The sequence below is a fragment of the Malania oleifera genome, chromosome 12, assembly GCF_029873635.1.
Source record: "Malania oleifera isolate guangnan ecotype guangnan chromosome 12, ASM2987363v1, whole genome shotgun sequence".
NCBI lineage: Eukaryota > Viridiplantae > Streptophyta > Magnoliopsida > Santalales > Ximeniaceae > Malania > Malania oleifera.
This window is the reverse complement of record NC_080428.1, coordinates 67,711,708-67,728,941: the sequence shown is the minus strand read 5'-3', so window position 1 is coordinate 67,728,941 and position 17,234 is coordinate 67,711,708.

Here is a 17,234-nt window from a genome sequence, read left to right as displayed (position 1 = left end):
TTTTAGTAATAATACTTGAGAATACGGAAGATTACCCGCTCATACAAGTAGCTTCCCTCTGCTCTAATACCGATATCAGGGCACTCACTTTACTCGGTAAGCCCTCGGACTATGTATATTGGCAAGTATCCAAGAATAGAGAAGGTTACCCGCCCATACAAGTAGCTTCCCACTGCTCTAGCATCAAACTGAAAATACCAAGGTACTCGCCTTTCTCAGCAAGCTCATGGCAGAAAGTTTTACCTTGCCACATAAATATACATATGATTAAATTATTGTATCATTCATCTATCAGATCACATTCCACATAAATAATACTGTCCACACAAGACTGATCCACACATGACAAACATCAGCACATGGTCCACACAGGACAAACATCAGCACATGGTCCACATAGGACTGGTCCACACATGACAAACATTAGCACATGGTCCACACAGACTAGTTCGCATAGGACAAACACTAACCACCAGCACAAATCCCTATAACCTACCCATAATATATCAGTAGAACAACCTCCTCAGGCCTGCCAATGCTCTACCTCAATATATAATGACAATATACGAACTCCTTAGGCCTGCTAACATATATCGTGATTACATCTAGGTAATATAACGAACTCAGGCCTGCCAATGTTATATTGTAATACACACGAATAACCACACAAAATTCATACACACATATCACAGTTTTAATCACACAACAACCTCAAGTAGTAGTATTCACAGTCAATCAATATTCATTACTAGTCAGTATTCAAAACATGCCAGAATCCCCAAGTAACCATTGTTCACAATTCAATAATATAAATCATCATCCTATACTCACAACAACCAATTAAATTGTAAAAGTTGTATTCCTGCCACACAATTTCTTTCCCATATATATATATATATATATATATATATATATATAATACACACGAATAACCACACAAAATTCATACACACATATCACAGTTTTAATCACACAGCAACCTCAAGTAGCAGTATTCACAATCAATCAATATTCATTACCAGTCAGTATTCAAAACATGCCAGAATCCTCAAGTAACCATTGTTCACAATTCAACAATATAAATCATCATCCTGTACTCACAACAACCAATTAAATTGTAAAAGTTGTATTCCTGCCACACAATTTCTTTCCCATATATATATATATATATATATATATATATATATATATATCAAAAGTCGATGTTTCCCAAATGTTCCATTGTTCAATAAATCATACCTATATATATATATATATATATATATATATATATATAATATTCCCAAATTAATCAGTTTAAACTTTAATAAAAATCCTACTAAAATTAATTCCCCTTACCTGTTCTTCTAAATTATGCTTGCGAAAACCTTGAAACAACGCCGACGGTAGTCACCCGGACCCTAGTTCAAAAACCCAAGTTTATCAACCCAAACTTCAACAAAATGCTATTTTATCACTCCCTAGGTCCTATAAATTCCATATTAATAATATAACTTAAAATATCCTACTTACCCTGATTTTGGGATGGTTTTTTCAAACTCCTCAAACTGAAATTCTGTTCCGGTTAAGTTGTAGAGAATCTTCCCATGATCAACGTAGTAGCTTCTAATCGTCGAACTGGGGAAAAACGAAGCCAAAATCTTAGAGATAAGGTGGAAGGGTTGTTATCTAGAGAGAGAAATAGGAAAGGGACGGAATTCTTCACTGAAATTTTGATTTTTGCCTATATATAGGCGACTTGCCACGTGGCGTCATCGACGAGACACGTGGATTCGTCGACGAGCCCAAGAAGACCATTCGTCAACGAGGCTGAGGGTTCGTTGACAAATTTAGAATATCTGAAACCTCTCTTAACATCTATTCATCGACGAGACATGCATACCCGTCAACGAAACTATGTGGGTTGTTCATCAACGAGTATTACTACCTCGTCGACGAATCCCTGCTTAATGCCCTTTTTAAATTTTTCCTTCCCCTTTCTTTTATTCTCCCTTTTCCCTTTATTTATGTTTATTTTATTTTCTGGGTTCGGGTTACTACAAGGGAAAAGGGAAATTTCAAAGGGGACTTAGCAAGGTCTTGTCGACGAATGCAGAGCGTTCATTGACGAACAGTCTTCTAAGGCTTGTCGACGTGGACATGTGTCTCATTGACAAAAACTTATCAAGAGGGCTAATCTCAGGGTCTGAAATTCATCGACAAAATCCCTTCTTGCCTTTGTCGATGAGATGGCGTGGCTCATCGACGAGGCCATGTGGACAAGCACTCTATATAAGGCCAAAAATCACATTTTCTGCGAGGATTGCATGTCAGACTTTCTCTCTTTCTCTCTCTAAAATTCATTTCATCTCCTTTTTTCTACGATTCTGGCTTCATTCTTTGCTGGTTTGACGATCGAAAGCTGCCATGTTATTCTTGGGAAGATTCTCTTCAAGTCTGCTGGAGTAGATTGTTGGTTAGGCCAACTTGGACACCATCCCAAAACGAGGGTAAGTAGATTATTTAGGTATTTTTAGTATTAGCAAGCTTATTTGAGTCCAGATTTTGTATTATATGAGAATATACTGGAGTTTTGTGAAGTAAAATTAGGGTATATTTTCAGGATTAGGGTGTTTTTGGGACCCAGCAGGCATGGATTGAGGATCCCAGTGGGTGTCTTATCAGGATCCCAAGTAAATTACAGATAAATTATAGTTTAGGAAATTACGAGTTTGCAGATTCAGGAATATGAATGTGATGATTTTCTGGGGAATTCAGTGATTTATTGAGGAATTAGTATATATGTATTATTTCAGGATTTTGAGGATAGTGCGTCAAGGGTGTGAGAGTGCAGTTGGAGACAAGCCTCCCAGTCAGTTAGGTAAGGGAAATATACTATGCTAGGAACTTCAGAATGTTTATAGAAATTACGTATTTTCCATATTATTACTCACTTTACAAATTATTAGTATATCAGAAAATACAATTGTTCAGAATATGAGGTATTTACTTGTTTTGTTGTGTGGCATGAGATTTTAACAGATCAATATAGAAATTATATAGTTTCCAGATTATTATGATTTATAGTATCTATACAGAAATATGTTTATGAGACCTTATTAGATCAATACAGAAATTTTACAGTTTCGAGATTATTATGATTTATAGTATCTATACAGAAATATGTTTATGAGACCTTATCAGATTAGTACAAAAATGCAGGGTCGACTCTTCCTTTAGGTGGCTGAGGTGCTCGCCTAGAGCCCCAAAAATTTTGGGGCCCCTAAATTTTTTTTAATATAATAATATATTTTTGGGGGCCCAAATTTTTTTTAATTAAATAATATTAACATTATTTATTATGCTCTTTTCCCATACATTGACTTCGCAATTAACAAATAAATGAAATTGTATTTTAAAATGTAAAATAAATGCAATTTAATTCTTTTTTTTTTTTCAAGTCTCATTGACTTTCCAACTAATAACTTTATTATATTTCTAACTATCTATTACTCTCATCTCTCTCTCTTAGCCTTTCTAAAAAAATCTTTCCATCTCTCACACTCTCTCATCTCTCAGTCTCTCTATGATTTTTGCCCCGGCTCTTGTGTTCATCATCTTCGGGCCTCCGATTCTCTGTAATTTTCATCAACCCTAATTTTGATTTCAATGTTTGTGCATTAATTTTCTATTATTTTCACTCTGAATTTTTTTTTTTCCTATTTTTTCTTAGATTTTGGAAGCTTTGAGGTTAAAGTGTTGCATCTGGTAAGAATCTGATATCTCTAAAGTCTCGCTTGTCGATCTATTTCCAATAATAATAATAATCAGGTTATATTGTTTCAACCTATTATTTCTATAGATTTATTAAATTTATTTTTATTTGCTTACATAATTTTTCAATTTATAGTTAGTGTTAATTTTGAAATTTAATTATGTCAACAAGAAAATATGAATCCGAATAGGAGAAACGAAGAAAGAAAAAAAAATATTAAACAAAATATTAAGGTCCCTGATTAAATCTCGCCTAGGGCCCTATATTGTGAAGAGTCGGCCCTACAGAAATGATACAATTTTCATATTGGTATGATTTATATTATTATGCAGAGATATGTTTTATTAGATTTTACAAGAGTATGAATTACAGTGTTTATATAGACAGATATTTTACAACATATGCAGATTACCATGATTTCCAATATACTAAAGTCATAACATTATGATATTACAGTTTATATAACTCAGATGATACAGTATTTTCATATCAGTTTCTGGGGTTATGGCTATTTTTCATAACACTATGGTATTAAAGTTTATATAGTACAGATATTACAGTATTTTCAGATTAGCTTTTGGTGTTATGGTTATTTTGGAATCATGATGAAACAACAAGATAATTATGTATATCAGTATTATATAGTATCAGACCCTGATGAATCAGTTTAGTAAATATTTAGTTATCAGAGCACGGTACCATTGCTATTACAGATCAGAGTGCAACCACACATCTTAGATAGAATGTGAAAGGTTTCCATCTACCGTGCCTGGAGGGACTGTAGGCTCCCCAGAAGACTAGGTTGAGGTGGCCGATTTGACGAGGTAAATACTAGTACCGTACCTAGGAGAGGTTACAGATTGGCCGGGCTGAGGATTGGTAAAGTTACAGTTGACTTACCTGGTAGGCCAATCAGAGTCAAATCCCGCCTACAAGCTACACAACCCTATTATGAGGGGTTAAATCATAACGTACAATTTTTCAGGGTCTTATTATAGTGATCTATATGTATACAGTTTTACAGAACAACATCGGATATATTATATCACTAGAAGTATGAATAAATAGAAAACTCTGATGCTACAGTTGCACTTTAAAGCATATAGGTGTGAGTTATACAATGTATTGTTTTATCAGCTAAAATTAGTTTCAGATATTTATCAATATAATATTTATGTAAGCTCAGTTGTCATACACTAGTAATAGCATATTTCCTCTTATTGAGTGTTGTCTCATCCCAGTGATTTAATATTTTTAGGTGAACAAGTTAGGTGAGCGGATTAGGCTCGCAGATAGAGAAGGCGACTACACTACCCTGTTTGTAGGGTAAGTGTATTCAGCAGATTGTATTTTTGAGTGAATGATACTGGGGTGATGTGTAAATATGTATGTATGGTTTGAGAAAGTTACTAAATTCTAGTATAGTTTATATGGATGAACAATTTTATATTTTTCCGCTGCATAGGTGTGTAATATAATTAAGTTTTCCTCAGTGCTCGCTTAGGGCATGAGATGTTATAGCAGATTATACAAGAGTATCATAATGTTACATAACCAGGGAACTTCACTTGTTTTGTAAAATAAATTTCCTCTCTCTCTCTCTCTCTCTCTCTCTCTCTCTCGAAAAACTCACGAACACCCTCCCCCTTCTCTCTACAATTCTACTCCGATTTAAGCCCGAATCGATGATCAGAAACCACCACGACAATCAGGGGTCGATTCTCTACAAGTTTACCAGAGTAGAATTTTGATTTGAGGAGTTCAGACACCATCCCAAAAATGAGGTAAGGATGTATTTTGGGTGTTTATAGGTGGTTCATTTGGTTTATTGGATGTATAGGCTTAGAAATGTGAATATGATAATTGTTCTGGGAATTCAATTGATTGACTGGGGAATATATGTGTAATTTCAGGGAGTTGAAATCACGAACGCCACAGGCATGAGATAGAAAAAAATAGTAAACAGGTCTCAGTTAGTCAGGTAAGGGAAATATGTTATGCCAGTTAAATTAGAGATTTTTACCAATAAAATATAGTATATGATTATGGGTTTCCAAAGTAAGATTTTGAATAATTCACAGTAAGAAATTATATAGTTTTACAGATTATATTTAATGAGTTTTAATTGTTGTGTGGCATGAGAATATTGGTATAGTACATAATTCTACTCAGCTTTTACAGAACTACGATTATATAGTTTTTACAGAATCATGAAACACAGATTATACAGTTTTATTTACAGAATTATGATTATATAGTTTATTACAGAATCATGATACACAGATTATACATTTTTATTTACAGAATTATGATATTCAGTTTCACAATACCAAGATATTTAGATTTTAGAACCATAACATACAGATATTACAGTTATTACAGATCAATTTATTACAACGTTATGGTTAACATAGTTTATTACAGAATCATGGAAAAACAATAATATATATATTGCCCTAACAAGGCTTACAATTCTTATTTTGATGATAACAAATCATAATATGTTTAATATGGTTTATTTCAAGTGAAAGTTTTTCAGCAAGAAGGCAAAGCTTAAAGGTAGTGACAAAGCTCAAAATGATGATAAAGTTCATGGATTCAAAAAGATCAAGAAAGAAAGACGATTAGAAGCTCAACGATTAAAGAAGAACAAGGACTTACTTGAAGATCAAAGAAATAGAGTATAAGGATGTTTGTATGTAAGTACGTCAAGTAAACTCCAAATATAAAACTGAATTGAAGCTCTCATAAAATCAAAAGAAACTTAGAAAAATAAAGTTTTAGTAAAAACTCTAAAGTATGATTTTCCAATCAAAGAAAAGAAGGGTTTAAAAATAAAAGTTTTTTTTTAAAACAGAAGGGCCAGGTGTAACGCCCCGAACCCTTAAATCCGGGTCCAGTGCGTTATTCCTGATCATATCCTAATAAATCATAATCCATAAAATACGCAGTAGAAAATATAATCATAATCTCCATATAACATAATACCAGAGTTTACTAATTCTAACTATAATCTATAATAAATCATCCAACACCTGCATTTCCATAATTACATATATCTCCAAAACATTTCAGTATGTTCACAACTTTCTTTTCTTCACAGACTTAAAATATAAGGACGTAAAACATAAATATTTGCATCTCATAATTAATATAGAAATATACCATTTTCTTTTACTATTTCCCAATAATGTTATAGAACCTCGAGCTCTCTAAGCTCAATCTCGATGAAATCCTAAAAAAAAAGATACATTCAAATTCGGGTGAGACACATCTCAGTAAGGGAAGAAACCATATATTAAAGCAGTGTGTGGCCAGCATGAGTTTATATATAACATAATATTTAATATTTGAAAATCTTTAACATAATTTTCAAAATCATTCCCTAATCCTAATCAAACACATGCAAATGTTTAACCCACGAGATTTCCCGAGGATAGGGGTAATTACCCGCCTATACAAGTAGCACTCCTCTGCTCTGATACTTAGGCAACCCAAAGGTCACAATTAAAACATATCAGAGCACTCACCTTACTCAGTAAGCCCTCAAGTGGTAGATTGATCTCGTACTTACGCATTCAACAATAATTTATCGGCAAAGACCCTAAGGATAGGGAAATCTACCCACCCATACAAGTAGGTTCCCTCTGCCCTAGTACTTTATGTAGCTACTGCCACATCTGAAGCTACTAGTGCACTCGCCTTACTCAGCAAGCTCTCAGGAGAAAGGTACGCCTCGCCCAATCGTAACATGTTCTACGTACATACATACTTCTAATATCATAATACATCATTCTTTTCTGTCATTATACATTCATGCACATTCATTCCTGTTTATAACTTAACGTTGCATTTCGTTTCACTTTAAGTGACTCTTTCCTATTTATATCATTTACCTTTGTCATTTCATTTCATTGTCATTTCATTGTCATTTCATTGCATAACATTTCATTTCATTACTTCGTACTACAGCTGGTCTTTAGCCATCATCAGTTAGTCTACGTAGAAACGTGCTAGATCTGCTAACACAACTCCTTTTAGCTGTCATCAGTTAGTCTACACAAAAGTGTGCTAAATCTGCTAACATGGCTATCTTTCAACTGTCTTACATTTACATGGTTGCATTTAACATACACAGGCAACATTGTCCATATCATATTTTATTTTCATTGCTTTACTTACTTAGCCTGCATCTCATACATTTAATATATATTTGCACAGAATCTCATGCCACACAATTTAGCAATAAAATTCATACATTACCTATAAAATAAGCCAACTAACATTTAACATTTATATACTGAAAATAACTTTCATCAGTTCATTTTTGCATATACATATCTAATAAACAACCCTAAACTCGAAGGAAATATAATTTAAACAGTTGGCATTTTACCCATACCGAAACATATACACGTACATATAATACAATTTATTTTTTCATTAAATTTATAAAAATTCTGATTTAATATATATTTTTCTCCTTACCTGGTTTATTGAACTACGCCAACAGGGACTCCGAAAAATACCTACGGCGCTCACCCGGACCCTGAAATTAAATTCCTAATTCCAATAAATTATTCATGAATAAAATATTAATTTAATACTTCCTAGGGCCATAATTCCTAATAAATAATAATATCCTTAAATTTAGCCAAATTCTCAAATTCCACTCTCGCTTTGGAGTAGGGCCTAGAAAATCCCAATTGACAAATTACCTATGTCAAAATGACGGTGACGACGACTAGGACCCTGTGGTGGTGTCCATTCGTTGATTTAACCACATATTAATGGTAAAATTGAGAAAATGGAAAAAAATTACCTTTCCCCAGGAGCAATACCTAAGCCGTTCCCATGAAAAATCTGCTCTAGTAGAAATGTCGGCAGCGGAACCAGAAATCCAATGGCACCTTCCGTTCCCCGATCCATCGCAAACTCACCAAGAAATTGAGAGAGAGAGAGAGAGAGAGAGAGACGGAGACGGAAGTGGCTGCGCGTGCGCAGGAAAATTTCATAGGGGGGGGGCGGCGCCTGACATCTCCTCTTTCTTCTTCTTCCTTCTTCTTCTTTCTTCTTTCTTATTTCTTTCTTCTTTCTTCTTATCCTCTTCTGTCAGTAACTTAACTTTACATATATATATCTTATTTTAATTATTATTATTTTTAAATCCAATACAATAATATTTAATTTAACAACTAGTTATTTAATTATTTAATTTATCTTAATTTAATTTAATTTCTTTAATTTTTATTTTTTTAATTTAATTTTTTTTCTTTTTCCCACATCATTCTTTTTATTTATTTATCTGTTATTTTATTTATATATATTTTTTTCTAATTATTTTAATCCTTTTCAATTTTCGGGTCTTTACACCAAACGACTGTCTACTTCTACCAGGCGACTGCCCAATTTAAATGAATTATTTTCAAAGAGGCAGTAGGGTGCCAGGCGACTGCCTGAGCACAGCTAGGCGCCTGGGTGGTCATGCCAGGTGACTGCCTGAGTTCTGGAAGGCGACTGCAAGTGTTCTGTATTTTAAAATTCCACTATGACAGACGACTACCAAGTCATGACAAGTGACTGCCACTCAAACGTTTGTTTAAAAATTCTAATGGGAAGATTTTTTAAATGGATTTCTTGGGAACTATTCTGAAAAACTTGGGGATTACTTCAAGGAAACTTAGGGGGCAAGGAATTACTTTTAAAAATTCTATAAATAGTCGCAAACTTCAAAGATTTTAAACCACCAAGAAATTTTCCAACAATCAAAGTTCTCAAAAAGCTCTCAAACTCTCTTGTGTTCATCCAACTTCAAATACTGAGTTGCTGCTAATTCAAACTCCGAAGTAAAGCCTTCAAAGTCTGAATCTTTCAATACTTGGAAGATATTTGGTGATCTAAATTCAGTATTGAGCTTCAATCCTTTTATATTTGATTTACTTTGAAGTATTTTTGTGCTGAATATTGTACTAATCTACTCTGCTATGAGAGTGTCTTTTGTACACAAATTTTTTGTATCTTTGTTCTTGTTTATAGATGATTCAAGGTTGTAGAATCGTTGGACCGAACGAGAGAATATCGTTTGGAGAGGCGGGCTCTAGCCTAAAGGAAGGAGTGATTGTAATTGGTATTGTTCCTCCTGTCAACGGAACTGAACTAGTGAATCCTTTGGTGGTTTGCCAAAGGCGAGGACGTAGGCTGGGTATAAGCCGAACCTCGTAAAAGCTTTGTGTCTCTCTCTCTTCCTTACTCTTTATTTTTCAGCAATACTTACAACCTACGTGTATGCTTTAAATTATTAAATTCTGAGTGTATGGTTGTTAAATAGACTGGAGGATAATTTGTTTTGGCTTGATCAGCATTGATTGCGGAAACCGAAAGAGACTACGTTAGTTGATCATCCTAAACTTATTAATCTAAAAGTTTTTTTAAAAACTAAACACAAAGAAGAAGTGTGAGTTTGGAATAACACATGGTTTACATAAATTCTGCGTGCTTTACAATTTATTACAGGGCTACTGATACAAAGATCAAGATTTTGATTATCTTGTTGATTGGTTAAAGTTGAATTGATTTTTGTGTTTACTTGTTGTGATTGTTGATATAAAACAAAGTATTAAAAAGAATATAAGTTTAAAAATCCAATTCATCCCCCCTCTCGGGAAGTTATCTTAATTTCAATTGGTATCATAGCCTTGTTCTAGCAAATTCCTAACAAGAAGCTATAAAAAGGTCTAAATGACAAACATAGGAGTAGCTCCTTTTGGAGAGGGCCAATCCTCAACTCGTCCACCAATCTTTTGTGGACACAATTACACCTTTTGGAAAAAGAGAATGCAAATCTACCTCAAACACATGGATTGGAAAGCATGGGAAGTAGTCATGGATGGAGACCTTATTCCCACTAAAATAGTAGATGGAAAACAAATTCCAAAAGAGAAAAAGGATATGATTGATTCAGATTATAAAATGCTTCAAATAAATTCGAGTGCTATAAATGCTTTGTATTGTACTTTAGATGCTAACAAATTTAAAAGGGTCATGACTTGTAAAACGGCTAAAGAAAATGAGACAAATTAGAAGTCACATATGAAGGAACTATTGATGTTGGGGACAACAGGATAGACATGTTAACAAGTGAATATGAAGCATTCAAGAGGAATCCAAATGAAACCATATCAAGTATGTACACAAGATTCGCCCACATAATCAATTCCTTAAGTGCCTTAGGAAAAACTTATGCCACTTATAAAATGATTAGAAAAATTTTGAGAGGCCTTCCCTCCATATGGGAACCAAAGGCTACAACAATTACTGAAGGAAGAAACCTTAAGACTACTTCCTTAGATGAACTCATAGGTTCACTCCTTACCTATGAAATGGCTCTAAAAGAAAGAAATCCTGAACCAAAGCGTAAGAAATCTATTGCACTAAAAGCATCTAGCCACAGCTCAAGTGAAGAAGAAAGTGAAACAAGTAACTTAGATCAAGATGAATTAGCATTCATCACTAAGAGACTAGGTAAGTTTTATACAAGGAATAAAAGATTTCCTAGAAAGTTCAACAAAAGGAAAACTGAAAAAGGAGAATCAAGTAGAAAAGAAAATAAAAGTAAAAAATGAACCTCCAATATATTATCACTGTAAGAAACCTGGGCATATCAAACCGAACTGCCCATTGCTTAAGAAAGACAAGAAGAAAAAGAAGGAAGCTATGAAGGCCACTTGGGATGACTCAAGCTCCAGCGAAACGGAAAACGAATCAAGCGGACAAAAGATGACAAACATGTGCTTCATGGCGAATGATGAAGAGGTAAATTCCTACTACTCTTCAATAAAATCTTGCAATGAATCTTATGATGAGTCATGTGATAGTATGCCCTCATACAAGGAATTACAAGCTATATTGTTCTCCCTACATAAAAGATTCATAAAAATTTTTAAGAGAAATATAACTTTGAAGGATCAAAATAAAGAACTATTGAAGCAACTTGAATCATTCAAAACCATTGAAAAAGAAAAAGACTCTTGTATTGAGAAGTTAGAGGAGGAAGTAAGTAAAGTAACTCAAGAGTTAGGAAAAACTCATAAAGAAAACTTGAATAAAAAGGATTTAGAAGTAAATGAACTTAAGAAATTAGTGGAGGATAAAGAAAAAATTATATATAACTTTACAAAAGGTAAAGATAATTTTGAAAAGATGATTGGACAGTAAAGACTACATGGGAATAAAGAAGGAATAGGATATAATGGTAAAACAAATAAAATGAATAAGAAATTATACATGGGATACTTCGTCAAGGAAGTCAAGCACTATGCTAGCACTTCCTCAAACAACAAACATGAACACACTACTTGCTATATGTGCAAGACTAAAGGTCACGTAATGTTTGATTGCCCACTAAAAAGGAAGTATGTTAAAGTACAAAGAGAATGGAAAGTTAATAATGGAACTAACAACAAAACAAAGAAAGTTAGAAGAATTTGGGTTCCAAAGACTAACACAATGAATCCTTCATTGTAGGTATGTTTTAGGACAACATCGTCAACGGACAAGTGGTGCTTGGACAGCGGGTGTTCAAGACACATGACCAGAGATAAGACCAAGTTTATTTCTCTAAAACAAAAGGATGGAGGATATGTCACCTTCGGCGACAATGCCAAAGGTAAGATCATTGACATTGGGAGAATAGGTAAAGAACCTTCTATTACTATTGATAATGTGTTATTAGTAGAAGAACTTAAACACAATCTTTTAAGCATTAGTCAATTGAGTAACAAAGGGTTTGAAATAACTTTTAAGAAATAAAAATGTATTATCCAAAATCCCAAACGAAATAAAATCTTGTTTATAGCTCATAGGATAAATAATGTTTATTGTATAAACCTTGAGAATCTAATGAATCAAAACGTAACTTGTTTGGCAGTCATGAATGAAATAAGTTGGTTATGGCATAGGAAATTAGGACATGCTAGCATAGACCTATTATCCAAATTATCAAAGAAAAATCTTGTAAAAGGATTACCAAATACCAAATTCATAAAAGACAAGATGTGTGATGCATGCCAAAAGGGAAAGCAAGTTAAAACAAGCTTTAAAAAGAAAAAAGTATATATCTACTAAAAGACCCCTAGAACTATTAGACCTAAACTTATTTGGTCCAACTAGAACCTTAAGCCTAGGAGGAAAACAATATGCTTTTGTAATAGTGGATGATTATTCAAGATTTACTTGGGTATTATTCCTAACAAATAAAGATGAAGCTTGTGACATGCTAATCACCTTATGTAAGAAATTACAAAATGAAAAGGGTTATAATGTAACAAATTTTAGAAGTGATCAAGGAAGGGAGTTTAGTAACAAAGAGGTTGATAAATTTTGTAATGAATATGGAATAAATCATAATTTCTCAGCATCTAGAACTCCACAACAAAATGGAGTTGTAGAAAGAAAAAATAGAACTCTACAAGAAATGGCAAGAACAATGATAAATGAAAATAACTTACCGAAATACTTTTGAACTGAAACTGTAAATACAACATGTTATATTGTAAATAGGGTGTCTATAAGATCAAATATAGACAAAACACCGTATGAACTATGTAAAGGTAGAAAACCCAATATCTCCTACTTTCATGTATTTGGATGCAAATGTTTTATCCTTAACACCAAAGATGATTTAGGAAAGTTTGATGCAAAATCTGATAAAAGTATCTTTTTAGGCTACTCTACAAATAGCAAAACCTATAGGGTTTATAATAGAAGAACTCTTACTATCATTGAATCAATACACATAACATTTGATGAGTCAAACAATTATGAAAATAAAATTAAGATTGATGAAAAAGAAGATATTCCACAAAAAGAAGAAGATCTTGAAATAAAAGAAGAAAACAATAATGAAACTTCAAATGAAAACATTGTAAAAAATCTAGAACTACCTAAAGAATGGAGATATGCTAAAAGTCATCCAAAAAAACTCTTGGAGAAACTTCAAAAGGAATAACCACTCTAGCCTCATTGAAAAATATTTGCAACCATTATGTCTTTTTATCTCAAGATGAACCCAAGAATATTGAAGAAGCCTTAAAAGATGACTCTTGGATTATAACTATGCAAGAGGAACTAAATCAATTTGAAAGAAGTCAAGTATGGGAACTTATACCTAAACCCAAAGACAAATCAATCATAGGAACTAAATGGGTGTTTAGAAATAAAAAAAGATGAAAATGGGATAGTTATAAGAAATAAAGTTAGGCTAGTAGCATAAGGTTATAATCAAGAAGAAGGTATTGATTACGATGAAACCTTTGCTCCCATAGCAAGAATGGAAGCAATTAGGATGCTCTTAGCTTATGCAGTCTATAAGGACTTCAAATTATACCAAATGGATGTAAAAAGTGTTTTCTTAAATGGATATATAAATGAAGAAGTATATGTAAAACAACCTCCAGGTTTTGAAAATTCAAAAAATCCAGATCATGTATTTAAGTTAACAAAAGCTTTATATGGATTGAAACAAGCTCCTAGAGCTTGGTATGAAAGGTTAAGCAAGTTCCTAATTCAAAACAATTTTTCAAGAGGAAAGATAGATAACACTTTATTTATAAAAACCAAAAACAAAGACATGCTTATAGTACAAATTTATGTTGATGATATTATTTTTGGAGCAACTCGTGATGGGAGAGTTAAATTACTTCTTAGGGTTACAAATCAAACTAGAAAAACATGGAACTTTCATAAATCAAACTAAATGTATTAAGGACATGTTAAAAAAGTTTGATATGGAAGAAAGTAAACCTATAGGAACGCCCATGAGAACCTCAACTAGTCTTGAAAAGGATGAAAAAGGGAAACAAGTAAATACCAAGCATTACCGAGACATAATAGGAAGTTTACTTTACTTAACAGCAAGTAGACCAGATATTATGTTTAGCGTATGTATATATGCTAGGTTCCAATCAGCTCCTAAGGAATCACACCAATCAGTAGTTAAAAGAATTCTTAGATATCTACTAGGCACATTTGAACTAGGTTTATGGTATCCAAAAGGAACTGAATTTGAAATGATAAGCTATTCTGATGCAGACTTTGCTGGATGCAAGATAGATAGAAAAAGCACAAGTGGAACTTGTCATTTTCTAGGACACTATTTAGTCTCCTAGTCTTAAAAAAAAAACAAAACTCTGTGGCATTATCCACAGTAGAAGCAGAATATGTTGCAGCAGGGAGTTGTTGTGCCCAAACATTGTATATGAAACAACAACTAAAAGACTTCAAAATTCAATATCAAACTATTCCAATAAAATATGACAACACAAGTGCCATAAATATTTCAAAGAATATGGTATCTCACTCAAGAACAAAACATATTGACATAAGACATCACCTCTTGAGAGATCATGTGCAAAACGAAGACATAATGCTAGAATTTGTAAATACTAATGACCAATTGGCAGACATATTCACAAAACCACTCTCTGAAGAGCAATTCATATTCATTAGAAGAGAATTAGGAATGATACATATACGAGAAGCAAACTAAAAATTTTTCTGCTTGGCAGGTGACTGCCACCTTGGTGCCAGGCGACTGCCAGGCTACTAACTTTCTATTTTTGTTTGACAGGCGCCTGCCTTATCCTAGCAGGTGATTGCCTCATAGCAAGTAAGGTTTAAAACCCTGTTTTTTGTCTTTTTAACTTCCATCAGGCTCCTGCTACTTCTCATCTTTCTCCGAAAATCCTCTTTCCTACTCTTTTCCACACAAACTCTTCTTCCAAATCAACCTAAAACCATGCATCAAACCTACCCTCAACATCTAATCGCGAATAAAACCTAGGGTTTATCAGTTTTTTTCTTCAAAACAATCATACCACGGATCAAATCGGTTGGTAACAAGGGTTTCTTCTCCTCCACAAGGATCAACAATGATGAAGTAGAGAAATGGTTAGTTACTCCTCATGCTAAGCAACTCTATAGGAATCAAATCACTTTAGTCGAACCCATTCTAGGTAAAATCCTTGATGTTACATTCTTTAATTTTGATTTTCCTGAAATCATGGATTTTTTTAAGGAAACTGGATGGGAACGGTTTATTTCGTATCAAGCAAAAGGGTACTGTCTAAACGTGGTTCGAATTTTCTATGCTAACATGGAAAGGTTTGAAAATGGGATCAAAACAAATCTTTTAGGGCAAAATATTCATCTTATTCCCATATCTTTAGGAAAAATTCTTCGAATCAAGTCAGGAGATTTTGAGGCTCACGTTGTTGAGAAACAATGGATAATGTCCCAAGGATTTACTCCAGAAGAGTTTTTACCCCTATAATAACTGATACACCTATCTCCTTTGGGAATCCACCTCTTTACAAACAACTCAATCTTCAAGCTTTAATCCTGCATAAATTGATCACATATAATATCCTACCACGTTCAGGCTCTTATGATCATATTTCCTTCTTAGATTGTTTCGTTATGTGGTGTATTCTTAAAGGTAAAAAAAACTGGATCTTCCAAGTTTACTTCTTCAATGGATCATTATGAAAGTTGATGCCCCTCGTGTCATTCTACCATATGTTGGGATGTTAAATATGATATTTGCTCATTTCAATGTTCTTACACCATCGTTTAACTTCACTAGCAAAACCCATTATGATATCTTTTCGAATACTATTCTTAAGCGAATGAGATACAAGCACTCTCCTCAAAGGTGGTTTCACAGGGGACATCGTCACACCTCATCTGCACCACCACCTCAGCCTTCCATGCCAGCTTCTTCAGTACAGCTTGACCTAGAAACTCCTTCTTGGTTTGTTCCATTTTTTAATCACTATATGACCTTCAGTGATGGAATGCAATCTGGACTTGGTACACTTAAGGAAAAGGTTTTAACTATGGAAACTCATTGTTCAAGCCTTGTTCAACGTGTAGACAAGATTTAGAAACATTTGGCCTGCTCCTCCAAGGGCAAAACACAGATGGATATCAGCTCTGCTTCATCTAGTGATGATGAATCTGCAGAGGAAGAAGAAGATGAAAGTGGTTCTATGGAAGCTTTCGATTGATGTATTTCATTTATGTGTTTTTAACATTTTTGTCTATGTATTAGTATTTCTAAGTACTTCTTCGGATAGTATTTCTTATGTATTTGTAAGCTCTATAAGTACTATGTTCTTCAGCACTTCACTATGTTGTTTATGTATTGCTCTTTTTCCTTTTTGATTGATGTCCAAAGGGGGAGAGATAGTATTTTAGAGAAGCAAAAATGGAATATGTATAGGAATGTTTTTATGAATTTATTGCTTGTAAGAATATGAATATGTATGGGTACGATTTCATTTTGATATTTTGCAAGTAACATGGTTTGTATAAATATATTTGATATATCATGCTTATTGAAAGGGGGAGACATAAGTATTATTTCCTATTTTTGCTTTCTATTTGTCATCATCAAAAAGGGGGAGATTGTTGGCCTAACAAG